Genomic DNA, 13,458 nt, shown 5'->3' with positions numbered 1-13,458 from the left:
TTTTCCGACGAGAACATGCAAACTAGGAAAGTACTTTGGCATTTACTCCCACCCAGTGCAGCCGCGCTAAAGCACTATGGGGAATCTGCATGCAAGGAGGTGGTCATAAATGTTTGCTTGCTTGTTCTGTATTATTTGACAAGTTTCGTATTGGTATGTGCCTACATTAATAATTGTAAAATCTAGGAATTTTTGTTCCGATCCCGAATCACTTCACTACGGATTCGCGAACCGGCCTTCGTGTTCTTTTTATTAACTTCTTCTAATTATTTCTGGATACAACTCGCGGTGAACTCGGACGGGGAAAATAAAAACTAAAGACGCCCGGACTCTTTGACCGTTTACAAAGTACTGATTTTATTTCGTATTCTGTTTGTTCTACATAGATTGTCTTCCGTTTGTGTGTGTGTGTTAGTGTTTACTGAAGGTATATGGTATATGAGGATCAAAAGCAAATACAAACAGGGTAGGGTGGTTCGAAAAACTATTGGAATGTTAGGGTGGTTCAAAAAAGTTACTATCTTTGCATTTAACATTCCGGCCGCCAAGAATGGATTATTCTTCATCGGCGCTGGAGTCATATGATGACGGGGATTGCTCCTGGATTGTCTCTGGATCTATCTCCACCGGTAGCAGGCAGAGTTTGCTTACAGCTCTCTTCGTAACTCCGGTACTGGTCCTAACCGAAGCTACACGGACAAGCCCATCGGTTCCTGGATGAACGTCGACAATTCTTCCAACGGCCCACTTCTGCGGCGGCAGATTTTCATCTCGTAGCAGAACGATGGCACCACGGACGAGGTTGGCCGTAGTATTTGACCAGCGGTAGCGGTTGTGGAGGGTACAGAGGTAATCCTTCTGCCAGCGTTGCCAAAACTGCTGAGACAGGCACTGGACACGTTGCCAGCGGGACAGGCGGTTCTCTGGAACATCTTGCAGGCTGGGCTCTGGAATAGCATTGAGCGGCCTTCCCACCAGGAAGTGTCCTGGAGTTAAGGGTTGCAAGTCTTGCGGGTCCTCTGACATAGCAGTTATTGGTCTTGAATTCAACGCAGCCTCAACTTGGATGAGGGCGGTTCTGAATTCAGTTTCTGTCAGCATAGCGTTTCCCATGATACGGCGGAGATGGAACTTCATTGACTTCACCGCTGCTTCCCAGATTCCACCTAGCGATGGCGATCTGGGAGGAATGAAGTGAAATTCGATGTTACTCGTAGCGCACTCACGAGCTACGACGTCTTTATGCTGTTGAGAAACGAATAGTGTGCGGAGATCTGCTAATTCACGTTGAGCTCCCACAAAATTCCGACCATTGTCACAGTATATGTTGCTGGGCTTGCCACGTCTTCCGGTGAAACGGTGCAAGCTAGCGATGAATGCCTCCGATGTCAAATCGGGAACGAGGTCAAGGTGTATCGCCTTGACAGCCAAGCACACGTAGACCGCTACGTACGCCTTGACAGGACCTGCTCTTTTGTTGGGTGCTCGAAGCATAATTGGGCCGGCAAAGTCAACCCCAACATTCTCGAACGGGAATGCTCTGGTTACTCGAACCGGCGGAAGATTACCCATTAGTTGCTCCAACGACTTCGGGGAGGCACGAGTGCAGATAACACAGTGATGCACGGTGGTACTGGCGAGATTCCGGCCATTCAGTGGCCAGAAGCGACGACGCAGAGATGAAAGAAGAAGATTCGGGCCACCGTGAAGCGTTTTAAGGTGCTCGAGCGAGACGATCATTCTGGTGAGACGATGGTTTGCAGGCAGTACCACAGGGTGCCGTATGTCAACGGCGAGAGCAGAATGATGAAGCCGGCCGCCAACTCGGATCAATCCATCGATGAGTTTCGGATTCAGGAAACGTAATTTGGATTTCTTGCTTACGGCTTCGTTTCGAGCGAGTTGCTTCATTTCAGAACCGAACGCGTCTTCTTGCACACGACTTATGAGACCGAGTAACGAACGATCGATTTCCGACGCCGACAACGGACCGGTTACGCGTTCATTCTTCACCCGACGAGTGTTCTCACGAAAACGGTGCCACCACGCGCACACGCGAACGAGAGGGGTTAGGCTTGAATAGCGATCGATGATGTCTTCTGGCTCTGTAAAGACAGGCAGCGCCACAACTTTCCGTAATTCTGGATCTTCACGATTCTGTTTACGCGACACGTAATTCGGCGGCCACGGTTCACTTAACGATCTGATCCAGATAGGTCCATTCCACCATAGAGTATTTTCTACTAGATTCTCTAGGCTGGTTCCTCTCGACAACAGGTCAGCGGGGTTTTCGTCGGAGGGTATGTGATTCCAGGAGGCTGAAGCGGTCAACTCCTGAATTTCTGCTACTCTGTTGCTGACGAAAGTCTTCCAGGTCGACGGTGAAGCAGAGATCCAATCCAGTGTTACGGTCGAATCTGTCCAAAGATAAACTGGAGCCACGAGTGAGGTGCTCTTTAGAACTTGAGCCAGGAGATGCGCTAGGAGTAGCGCGGCGGAGAGCTCCAATCTCGGAATTGACTTACTACTGAGTGGAGCTACACGGGACTTGGCCGTTAGCAATTGGACATAGCATTGGCCTTTTGCGTCGACCGACCTGATATACACGCAGGCTCCATATGCCTGCAGGGAGGCGTCGCTGAATCCATGGATTTCTAACCTTTGGTGCGGTGAGAGCATGACCAACCGCGGAATGCGAAGACCATCTAGGTGACGTATATCTCGCTGATATGACGTCCATTCTTCCACGAACTTCACTGGAAGCGGTGTATCCCATTCTAGTTGACACTTCCAGAGGGCTTGTATTATGATCTTCGCATGAACAACTTTTGGGCCTAGCAGCCCGAGTGGGTCAAACAGGCTACTCATCTGTGACAGAACGGTTCTCTTAGTGATTGGCTGGCTATCCTTCCACTTTGGAGGTTTGAATGACAGTTGATCGGTGGTGGGTTCCCAGCGTAGACCAAGAGCGGTAACAGAGGTATCTCGATCTAATTCTAGCAGCGTACGCGTTTCTCGGAGGTGTTCTGGAACGACATCCAGCACGTCTTGACAATTCGAAGACCATTGTCGAAGAGGAAATCCTCCGGCTGCTAGAAGCCCAATCATCTCGTTCACAATCAGCTTCAGCTGTTCCACGTCGTTGGAACCGGTAAGGAGGTTATCCACATAAAAATCCTTTCGAGTAATTCTTGCTGCGTGTGGGAATCGCTGTTCTTCGTCTGTGGATAGCTGTTGCAAAACGCGAGTTGCCAGGAAAGGTGAGTTGTTCAAACCGTACGTAATGGTGAGTAACTGGTACACTTTCAAACGGAGTTCAGGGTCATCACGCCACAATATGCGCTGCAACGATTGATCCAAGAGATGGACCAGAATCTGTCTGAACATCTTCTCAATGTCAGCGGTCACGACGAAACGATACAATCGGAATCGTAGCACTATTTCCACTAGCATTTCCTGGATTGTGGGACCAGGAATCATAACGTCGTTAAGAGCCAATCCCGAACGTGATTTACAGGATGCATCAAACACGGTTCGGAGTTTGGTGGTTGTACTCTCAGGTTTCAAGACCCCGTGATGTGGTAGGATAAACTGTGGTCTGACGTTCAGTTCCTCTTCTGCAACTTCACGCATGTGCCCCATTTCAATGTATTGGGTGACGAAATCATGATACTGCTTCCTTTTCTGTGCATCCGACATGAGAGAACGTTCCAACGAATAGAAGCGTCTAGTGGCCTGGTACATGTTATCATCCAACTGGGTGATGAGTTCTTCACGTTTTGGTAGCCTGACTACGTATCGACCTTCCGGCGTCCGTGTGGTGTTGGCCAGGAAGTGCTCCTCACAAAACTTATCCGTGGCTGACCAACCCTTGGTATCATGGACGGTTTCCAGCTCCCAAAACTTTCGAAGCATTTCTTCTACACGAACTGCACTACTCATTAGGCAGGAACGAGGATCAGCATGATCGTGGTCTCGAATGGTGCAGGGACCTGACACGACCCATCCGAGGACAGAATTCTGCAAAACTGGCAACTGCTCACCAAGCTGGATACGACCGTAGCGGAGGGTATCGAAGAAGAATTGAGCTCCTAAGATTAGGTCAATTTCATTCGACACGTGGAAAGTTGGATCAGCAAGACGCACTGTTTCAGGAATGTGCCATTTCTGTGTACTGATTGTTGATCCTGGCAGCTTGATGGCGAGAGAGGGTAGAACTAGAAGTTGCGGTTCCACAACGTACGGAGAAACTCTTGACGATACCTTGGCGGTAACGGAGTGCGTGGCCTTGGTGGTTGATTGACCTATGCCACACACTAGAACAGGAACAGAAGCACGTGTACGTGGGAGTTGTAGTTTCTCGCAAAGAGCCTTCGTGATGAAATGGCTCTGGGACCCCGAGTCGAGTAGACAACGGGCAAGAACTTTGCGACCTTGAGCATCCTCAATTTCCACCAGTGCGGTAGGGAGAATAACAGCAGTGTGTACATTATCCTTGTCACATGCCATCATGGCATAATGCAGGTTTGCAGGAACTGTTGGCGCTGTAGAACATTGTGGAGGATGGGAACCGACAACCGGGGACAACCTTAGAGGTTGGGACAGGTTCTGCAACGGCAGTGCAGGAGTATTCACTACAGGAGACGGAGTCGGTTGAACAGGATTTGGAGCAGATGGTTGTGCAACAAGTGTAACAGATCCACTGGCTTGAGGACCTGGAGAGGGCTGTTGTATGAACTGTGCCCCATGGAGAAGAGTATGGTGTTTCTTCGGACAGCGGTTGCACGGTTTGCTTTGACAGGACTTCGCAAAGTGATCTGTGCTACGGAGGCAATTGGAACATAACTTCTTCGACTTCACGAACTCGAACCGGTGCTGTTCAGATAGCTTCTGGAAATCAGGGCAATGGTACAGGAAGTGACTCTGGTTGCATTTTTCACACCTCCTGAAAGATTCCGTGACTTGGGTGGAGGACGAGGAGCTGAAATGCACTGAGGACTTCGTTGGCTTCACCTTTGGATCACGATCTCGACTGGAACCAGGGGACGGATTAACACATTGCAGAACTCTGGCATAATTCTGAAGGTAGTTCACCATCGATACATATGTCGGCATATCATTTTCTTCTGCTTCATCACATGCCACACCACCAAGAACATTGGCAATATTATCACTATCCAGCCGGGCACAATAGCTTTCCCACTCTTTCTGCGTATGTGGATCCAAACGGGTTGACAACTGGTAAATTAACAACGAATCCCAGGAATCAGTGTCTTCTCCCAGTCGCTTCAGTACAGAAATGTGCTGCTCGAATCTATCCACCAAGTTGAGTAGCTCATCAGCCGATTCCTTCTTCATACTGGGTACCTCGTACAACAACTTAATATGACACCGAATAAGCTGTCGTTTGTTTTCATAGCGCAGCTTCAGTGCTCTCCAAGCATCGCGGTATCCGTCCTTGCTTATCGAAATTGAATCAATAATCCTCGCAGCTTCACCCTGGACTAACCCCTTAAGGTACTGGAATTTGTCGACACTGCTAATTTCGACACGATTTCCAATGGCAGAATCAAAAGCATCACGAAACACACACCAATCAGCAAGTTTTCCACTGAACCGAGGTAGATTTAATTCAGGAAACCGAATGTGACTGGCGGGTCTGACAGATTGCGTTGGCGGATTGACAGGTTGTGCATTTTGGTTGAGATGTTTCGATAAAAATGCACGCAACGCGTAGTATTTCGTGTCGAACTTCATACGATCCTCTTTGTTGTCATCACCGTACGTGGCTTCAAGAATGCACACCGTACGACGATACTCCTTAGCTATCTCTTCAAGCCTATCTGACCATGCTCCTAACAATTCTGCATGCTGTCCTGTTTTTGCCTCCCTTGCAAGAGTTATCAGCAATTCAATTGACTCCAACAAGTGCTCTTTATTTCTCCGCAGAAAATCTGCCTCCTTATCACCCTCAACCTTAAACATTTTGATTTTAACGTGGCTCTACACGGTACGCGAATACGGAACGAGTCTCCTTCCCGTGTCAACACACGGTTGAAACGACCGAACCGGGGAAACGAGACGACAAAAGTGCTTTCTCACCGACGTCGACGAGCCGAGACGAACACGAGCCAATATGCGAATTGGTGACCACGACGCGAGTCGTGTGCAAGAGAAAAAGAAGCAAGGTACTCACTCAATGCTGGGGGGCTTACGGCGATCCCTGGTGGCTGGGTTAACAAACAATCCTCGGGACCAGCGTGGAAATGGAACGCCGACAAGCGAACAGAAAACTCGCTCTCCTCTCTTGGGTAGCCGGTACCAGTAACCGGCGGCAGCAAATCAGCAACACACTCACAGATGCCGATTTTCTTCTCGATATCTTCTCGTTCTCACATAACACCAACACCGTAGTCAGTGTTTCAGTTCTTCTCACGAGTCTCGAATAGTGTGGAAACATTCAACACAACAAAAACACTTCAAGTGCATCGCGCAAAAATCACCAACAGTCACTCACACATCGAAAGCTTTCAGTTGTGTGCTGCTTCGCATGGAAATTTCTTCCCAGTTTACAAAATGGCGTCACTAGCACGTTCTGCTACTTTCGGTTGCGCGTCTAGATTTTTGCACTGCGCAATTTCTCAAACGAGCGACTTTCGTTGCTGTACAGCAATTTTCACGCTCTGTACCACTTGTGCACACTATTCGGCAGCAAAGCTGCGAAAATCACTGCACCACTTCAGTGGTGCAAGCTAATTTTTGTCAACTTACACTTTTCACACGCGAGTCGGACGAATCCGAAATCCCGGCACGAACAAACCATGGATCCGGTTCGAAGGACCATGTAAAATCTAGGAATTTTTGTTCCGATCCCGAATCACTTCACTACGGATTCGCGAACCGGCCTTCGTGTTCTTTTTATTAACTTCTTCTAATTATTTCTGGATACAACTCGCGGTGAACTCGGACGGGGAAAATAAAAACTAAAGACGCCCGGACTCTTTGACCGTTTACAAAGTACTGATTTTATTTCGTATTCTGTTTGTTCTACATAGATTGTCTTCCGTTTGTGTGTGTGTGTTAGTGTTTACTGAAGGTATATGGTATATGAGGATCAAAAGCAAATACAAACAGGGTAGGGTGGTTCGAAAAACTATTGGAATGTTAGGGTGGTTCAAAAAAGTTACTATCTTTGCATTTAACAATAATGAAGCATCATTTTGAGATCCTGAAGTCTTCTAAGGACTCCAAAATATCCTGGAGTTAATATCTTGATGTTTTAAAGAGTCAATGTGGTTTGATACGCACGATCCTGACTTATTCAACACATCATCCGAGCTTTGTGAAGCATTATGATAACATGCGTATCATATAATGTTAACGATTAGATATTCGATGCTCTTCAAACCATTCTGAAGCTAAGATCTTGAAGTTCTACAGTCTCAATGAAGTCTAGAACAATGTACTGAAAATCTTTATGAGTCTTTGAATCTCAAGAGAGCCTCTGGGCAATATGTGCATCAATGATTGGTATCATTAAGATATTTATTGCTCTCTAATGTATTCTGGAGTTAGGATTTTGAAAATCTACAACAGAGATCGTAATTTTCTCCTATTTGAGGAAAGAAACGTAATTTTTCACTCTCTAGAAAATCTGGATGAGACTGGGAAAGACGTCAGAATATTATACGCTCACAGCAGTTTTCCTGAGAAAAGCAACAGGGATTTTTATTTTTCGAAGTGATTGAGTAGTCGATTTTCACTTCTTCCATACACCTGAAAATTTGCCGGTCTACATGCTAGCCCTATTCTGACGACATGTGAGAGAGCATACTAATACTAGCATCCCTATCAGGGAGAGGGGGTGGTATTTGTCCTATCTGAGGGTAGTGTTAGAAGGCGTGGGCGAGCTACCAGTTACGCCGAATCGACGATCAAATGCATTGTTTACAAAAGCTGACACGTCCCTTTGAAAAAGTAATCGAGAAATGGAACACACACACTTAGAAATTATCGCCGACTTCGGTAATTTCTACCGAAATCTGAACAGCTGAACTGTTCGGTAAAATTTATGCAATTCAATTCAATTGCATTTCAGCTACTTTGAAACTAAATCTCCACTAAAATGACAAGATTTGATCATTTAAACAAAGTTGAACATGTTTTAAAATTATTTTCAAGTTCAATAGCCTTCAAAATGAAGGTCAAAGATTTACCGAACATTCAGCTGTTCTGATTTCGGTAAAATTTACCGAACACGGAACCAAAATCTTAGTGTGCAGTCTTAATTGTCTTCTTCTCACTTCTTCGAAAAGCATTGGTAGTGAAAAGGATACGCACCGGTTAAAACCGCTCAAGTTGGCTTGGTATTTAGTTTTCCCTTTTGATATTAAACCGTATTTGCGTTGACGGCATTTGCTGTTCACACACAGTGTGATATGAGATTTTTCAGTGGAGCGAAAGAGTAATGGGGTGTTTACACCTGTGCGGATTTGCTAGCGCTAGTGTACTAGCCAACTAGCACGAATTTCAGTTGCTCCTGAAATCTCATGCTGATAGACGCTGATGCCCTGTTTACATTATGCTAGTGAGCTTTTTTGCTAGCAGCTAGCTCATTAGCGCTAGTGAAATAGCATAAGTGTGAACACCCCATAAGGCACAGTCACGCACAAAATGACAGTTGTTTATGAGATTTTCCATTGGCGAACAAAAGTAACGCCGACAACGCCAATTGCAAATTTTCAGTACCAAATAGGATATGAAAAAACAATTTCATCGTTTTTCGAGAGAGATATTTTTGCATTATATATGAGAGAGGATAATGAATTGTCGATGAAAAAAGAGAGATGAAAATTTAACCGGTTTACAATCTATCGAAAAGTAGCTCTCTAAGCTCAGTTGGTAAAGGAGCAGCTACGAACCAAGACTATGCTGAAGGTTGCTGGGTTCGATTCCCGGTCCGGTCTAGGAATTTTTCGGGTAGGAAAATTTCTCGACTTCCCTGGGCATTAGACTGATGCAAAATTTGAAATTTTCGCTCCACAGTGCTTAAACGGTTCCAAATTGGGTCCTGCTTAGCCTCCCAAAATTTGAACTACTTTAGTAAGAAACTGAATTGGCACAAACCATTTCAAGTTTATATGGGAATTACTATGGGAAAACCTATTTTTTTGTTCATATTTATCTAATAATTCACCACATCACTAAGCTTTTAAATATGACATCAGGGATTGTAGAAAATTTTCTCAGCTACAACTTTGTTGAAAACTACTTTTCAATTAAATGTAAGGAACAAAAGTTATAAATGATTCAAGTCATTGATGTCTTATGATTATGCTCATTCAACTGTTCAGCAGGCAACATTGGTGTTTCTGGTGCGAAGAATAGAGCACAAATATCATGGCTACTATGTCACTCTGCAGAATCCAGTGTGTAACCCGCCAGCCCGTCAAGCTTTCCGTTCGTTAGATGGGTGGCTTAAGCGCCACTCCTAGAAGGAGACCACCCAGCAGATTGTAGGTTTGCCCGGCCTGAGACCATCCAAGGGATTGGGTCAATATGTCCCGAATACGGGAAGAAAGCTGACTGGCTGACTAAAATTACCGTTGTCCAGAAACTCTACAAAACACTAACAATTACGTGTGCACAAGACCGACAATTCGTCCGTACCAAAAATCTCGTTAGGGGATGTTCTCATCACAGGCCCAGCCTGAAAGTCCAAACGAACCAATCCGAAAAGATTGGAGAGTTGCCGGCACAATAAATATCAGATTCAGGGCTGACTTCCCCAGTAAATTGACTCTACGAAACTACAGGAAACGAACACGAAACGTCATGAAAATCCTTCATAAGAAGTTAACTCGGCAGTTCATCAATGGTACGCTACCCAAAAAACCATGGCTTTAGGGGGTTAACTGTATTTATTACGGAACATGACAATTGTCACCGTACTAGCAAAGCTCAACTACAAAGTTAAGAGAAAAGCTCCCATCCTATTTATTCGGTACGGATTGTATTTCACCTGCTCCCTACATGTCTGTTTGCCTAGGTCTTTGTTCTTTCCTTTCCCTCTATCATACCATCTATCCTACTCCCTAGCGTGTGCACTATTCATTCTACTCCCATACGTGTGTTCGGTGCGAGTTTCCTCCGTACGATTCCTGCTCTCCTGGTGTTTCTCGGCTTCACGTTTAACCCATTCAATGAAACAATTTATGGGCTGACGGATGGCTTCGGGTCACCCATTCTATGAGACGGTTATGTTTCGCGAAGCTTTCGTTTGTCTCATGCGCATGGACGTTCACAACGAAAAATATACATGCATGTACTTACTCAAAAACCTAGGAAATTCCTAGTAGGAATTACATCGGTGCTATGAGTGAGGAGGCGGCGGCAGTACCGAAGCTGCGTATTGCACTACTTCGGCCCAGAAACTATCGCGGATGCGATCGACTGATGCGGGAAATGTCTCACTCGCCGGAAACGCGGGCTTACGCTTGAACGCGGCACATGCGTTCGATCGTCCGAACACTGGAACACGTGCAACGTATGTTGTTCTGTTGTTCGATGACTACAGATGGGACGAGTATTGGCCTGCCTGTCCAGGGCGCGCAAATTGGCGATAGCGACCCTCTTCCGGCCACGTGTGCCCCGGGAATCCTCCGAAACCGATAGGTGGGGTCAAAAGCGGTCTCTGACAATAGGGTGGTGTGACGGCAAATGGCCTCCACTGCCACGAACCTGTTGGATTATACCCGCACGCACACGCTAATAAGTTGACCTGGTCTAACGGTCGATAAACGCTCACTTTACCTTGTACTTTCTTCGAGACACACACTTTGCCGCCTACTAACTAGCTTGCTAGGGTTTTACACTAAGCTAACACTACTGGGAAAGAATTGAAATTAACAATCTAATAAAGAAAGTTCATGACGCAAACTACCTTTTTAATCACACCACGACACGAGACAAAACACCGACCACTCTTGCCTCTTCCACAGATCGATTCGAAGTGGACGATCAAAGCTGAGGAATTCCTCAGATAGCCGCTAGATTGTGACCTTTGCCCGGGAAGTCGCGAACTTGGACGACACCCAATTTCACGACCACCAAACTCTCGCAATTGTGCACCCGATTATTAGTGCCTTGCAGCATCTCTTCCAACGGACTATTCAGAGTCCAGTCATCTCTCTCCCCGAAATTCGGTAGGAGTGCGCAAAGCCGAACGGAAAAAGGTCATTGCATTTTCAATGGAAATCTGGCGGGTCGATGTCCACCTTACGACGCTGTAACTTCGTAGCGTCGGCAAGCTTGACAGGCTTTATAATATTTGAATTTGCGCTTCAATCTGAACGTAGGGAACTCATTACTTTTTTTTTTGTATGACAAGTGTAACTCTACGTAAGTGGATGTTCGTTCCTTGGCGGTGAACAAATTTATGGGTTTATTTGAAAAACGAAAGTTAATGCAATATAATTAAATGTGGAAAATTGTATAAATAGGAATTCTGTGCAAATAAATAATTAAATAAATAAATGCAACAGCGTACTTGTTACAAGTGTTGCCCACAAAACAGCTGCTTGATCATGCCATAAGATTATCAATCTCTTAAACAATTAATAACAATTTAATTTGACATTTTGCTGAAAAACGATATTGCGCAAAGTTGTAGCTTAGAAAATTTACCGTAAGAATAGCTATGAAAATTTTCGAAAAAGCAATATGGAAAATGGGTATAAGACAATGAACATAAAGTTTGGCTTTCCCATAGTAATTTCCATATAAACTTTGAATAGTTTGTGCCAAGTCAGTTTCTTACCAAATGTTCCTGATTTGAAGCAGTTTGAAAATGGACCTGATTTGAAGCAGTTTGAGCACTGTGGAGCGAAAATTTCAAATTTTGCATCAGTCTACTGGGCATAGAGTATGATTGTACTTGCGACACAATTATACTAATGCAAAAATGTTTCAGGCATTGGAAGGTCTCAATTAATAACTGTGGAAGTGCATTTAGAACACTAAATTAAGAACATGCAACTCAAAAAGTTCTATCTTTTAATTTTAACATGTTTTAATTTTTGAAATTACTCTTAATTTTCCGATTATATTATATATAAAGATATTTTGGAATGTATCTAGGTTGTCTTGCCCCTTGGGTGAACCGTAATTAATGGGTTGAAAAGCGTTGTGAAATACTTTCTTTTAATTTAGTTTCAACGTATTCAAAGCTACTTGGTTCACGATGTTTATAAAATGCTTCGAACTTGGCTTTTCATTATGTTTAATAAATTATTTAAAAATTATTACTAGTTGACAGTGCTACTAAAAATCAGGCATAACTTTTGATAACGGCACAAAAGCATTTGTAAACAAACTTTCTAAGGCCCTTTACACGCGAACCAATACCACTTTCGGAGAGGTGATAGTTGTCCCTATCCGATGATGTTGTTGGTTTGCGTGAGCATACTTTGGTTCGCGTGTAAAGGGCTTTAGAAAGTTTGTTTTCAAATGCTTTTGTGCCGTTATCAAATGTTGTAACTGAAATACTTAAAAAAAAATTAGCGTCAAATATTGCATTGGGTTAAAATTGAAATTCGCTTTATTAATTTTAAAATTACCAGTACCGAAAAACCCGGCATTTTCTCATACCAGTACCGGTATTTCGGTCACCCAGTATTACCAGTAAAACCAGTACCGGTTCCTCATCCCTAAACTGGATGATGTGTGCATACAGGTATACATTCTTTTATTTAAAATATGGGCGCTCCTGATAGTGTGTAGTTCAAGTAGGAGGGGGGTTACCATAAGAAAAAAATAGTGAGTAGCTAGCTCTATGGTTACCATGACCGCACTGTTATGGACCACCTAATATTGTAAGTATTGAGTCGTTTTGTACTTAACAAATGACCAACATGCTGCTCAAATATTTAAATAACGGTGAAGGTAGATTTCAGACAAAAATATTCGGCCGTGTACATAGCCCAAGTAGAAATTGGAGTTTTATGAGGGTTCTACAGACTATGATTTAGACTTGTTGCATGCTTTAAAACCGTGATAAAACTTGCAATGTTACTTGGGAGGGCTCGCCTAGTTAATGTATTACGAACAAAAATTACCTCTATACATGTCTTTCGAGAAACCAAAAGATCGGTTGCAGAAAAATTTGATTTCAACCCTATCTAGGCATCCTGAATATAATCGTTATACGGTTATCCCAAATTTAAATCGTTAAACATAGGTTAAACAACTTTTTGACGTAGGACTACGTCTTTCGGAAAGGGTGCCATTCCAGGGAAATGCAACGAAAATTGGTCAGACTTAATATGCTAATAATTTGGCCAATAATCAATGGATTTTGATGATTTTTATGTCGATCGGTTCGGCAGTTTGATAAGATTTGTGTTTGTCACATTATAAATATTAAAAAATTTAAAAGCTTAACATTAAGAAATATGGAAA

The 13,458-nt window shown here is 44.1% G+C and overlaps 1 protein-coding gene across 1 annotated transcript in view; it reads left to right on the top strand.

The window, feature by feature from the left end:
* Positions 1–13,458, top strand: part of LOC135705449 (hemicentin-1) — a 599,061-nt gene that overhangs the window by 414,628 nt on the left and 170,975 nt on the right. The gene's annotated exons all lie outside the window — the stretch shown is intronic.

Source organism: Ochlerotatus camptorhynchus, unplaced genomic scaffold, assembly GCF_037179485.1.
Source record: "Ochlerotatus camptorhynchus isolate MF236.1 unplaced genomic scaffold, CSIRO-AGI_Acam_v1.1 ptg000267l, whole genome shotgun sequence".
NCBI classification, from domain to species: domain Eukaryota; kingdom Metazoa; phylum Arthropoda; class Insecta; order Diptera; family Culicidae; genus Ochlerotatus; species Ochlerotatus camptorhynchus.
This window is presented reverse-complemented; position numbering and strand designations above follow the sequence as displayed.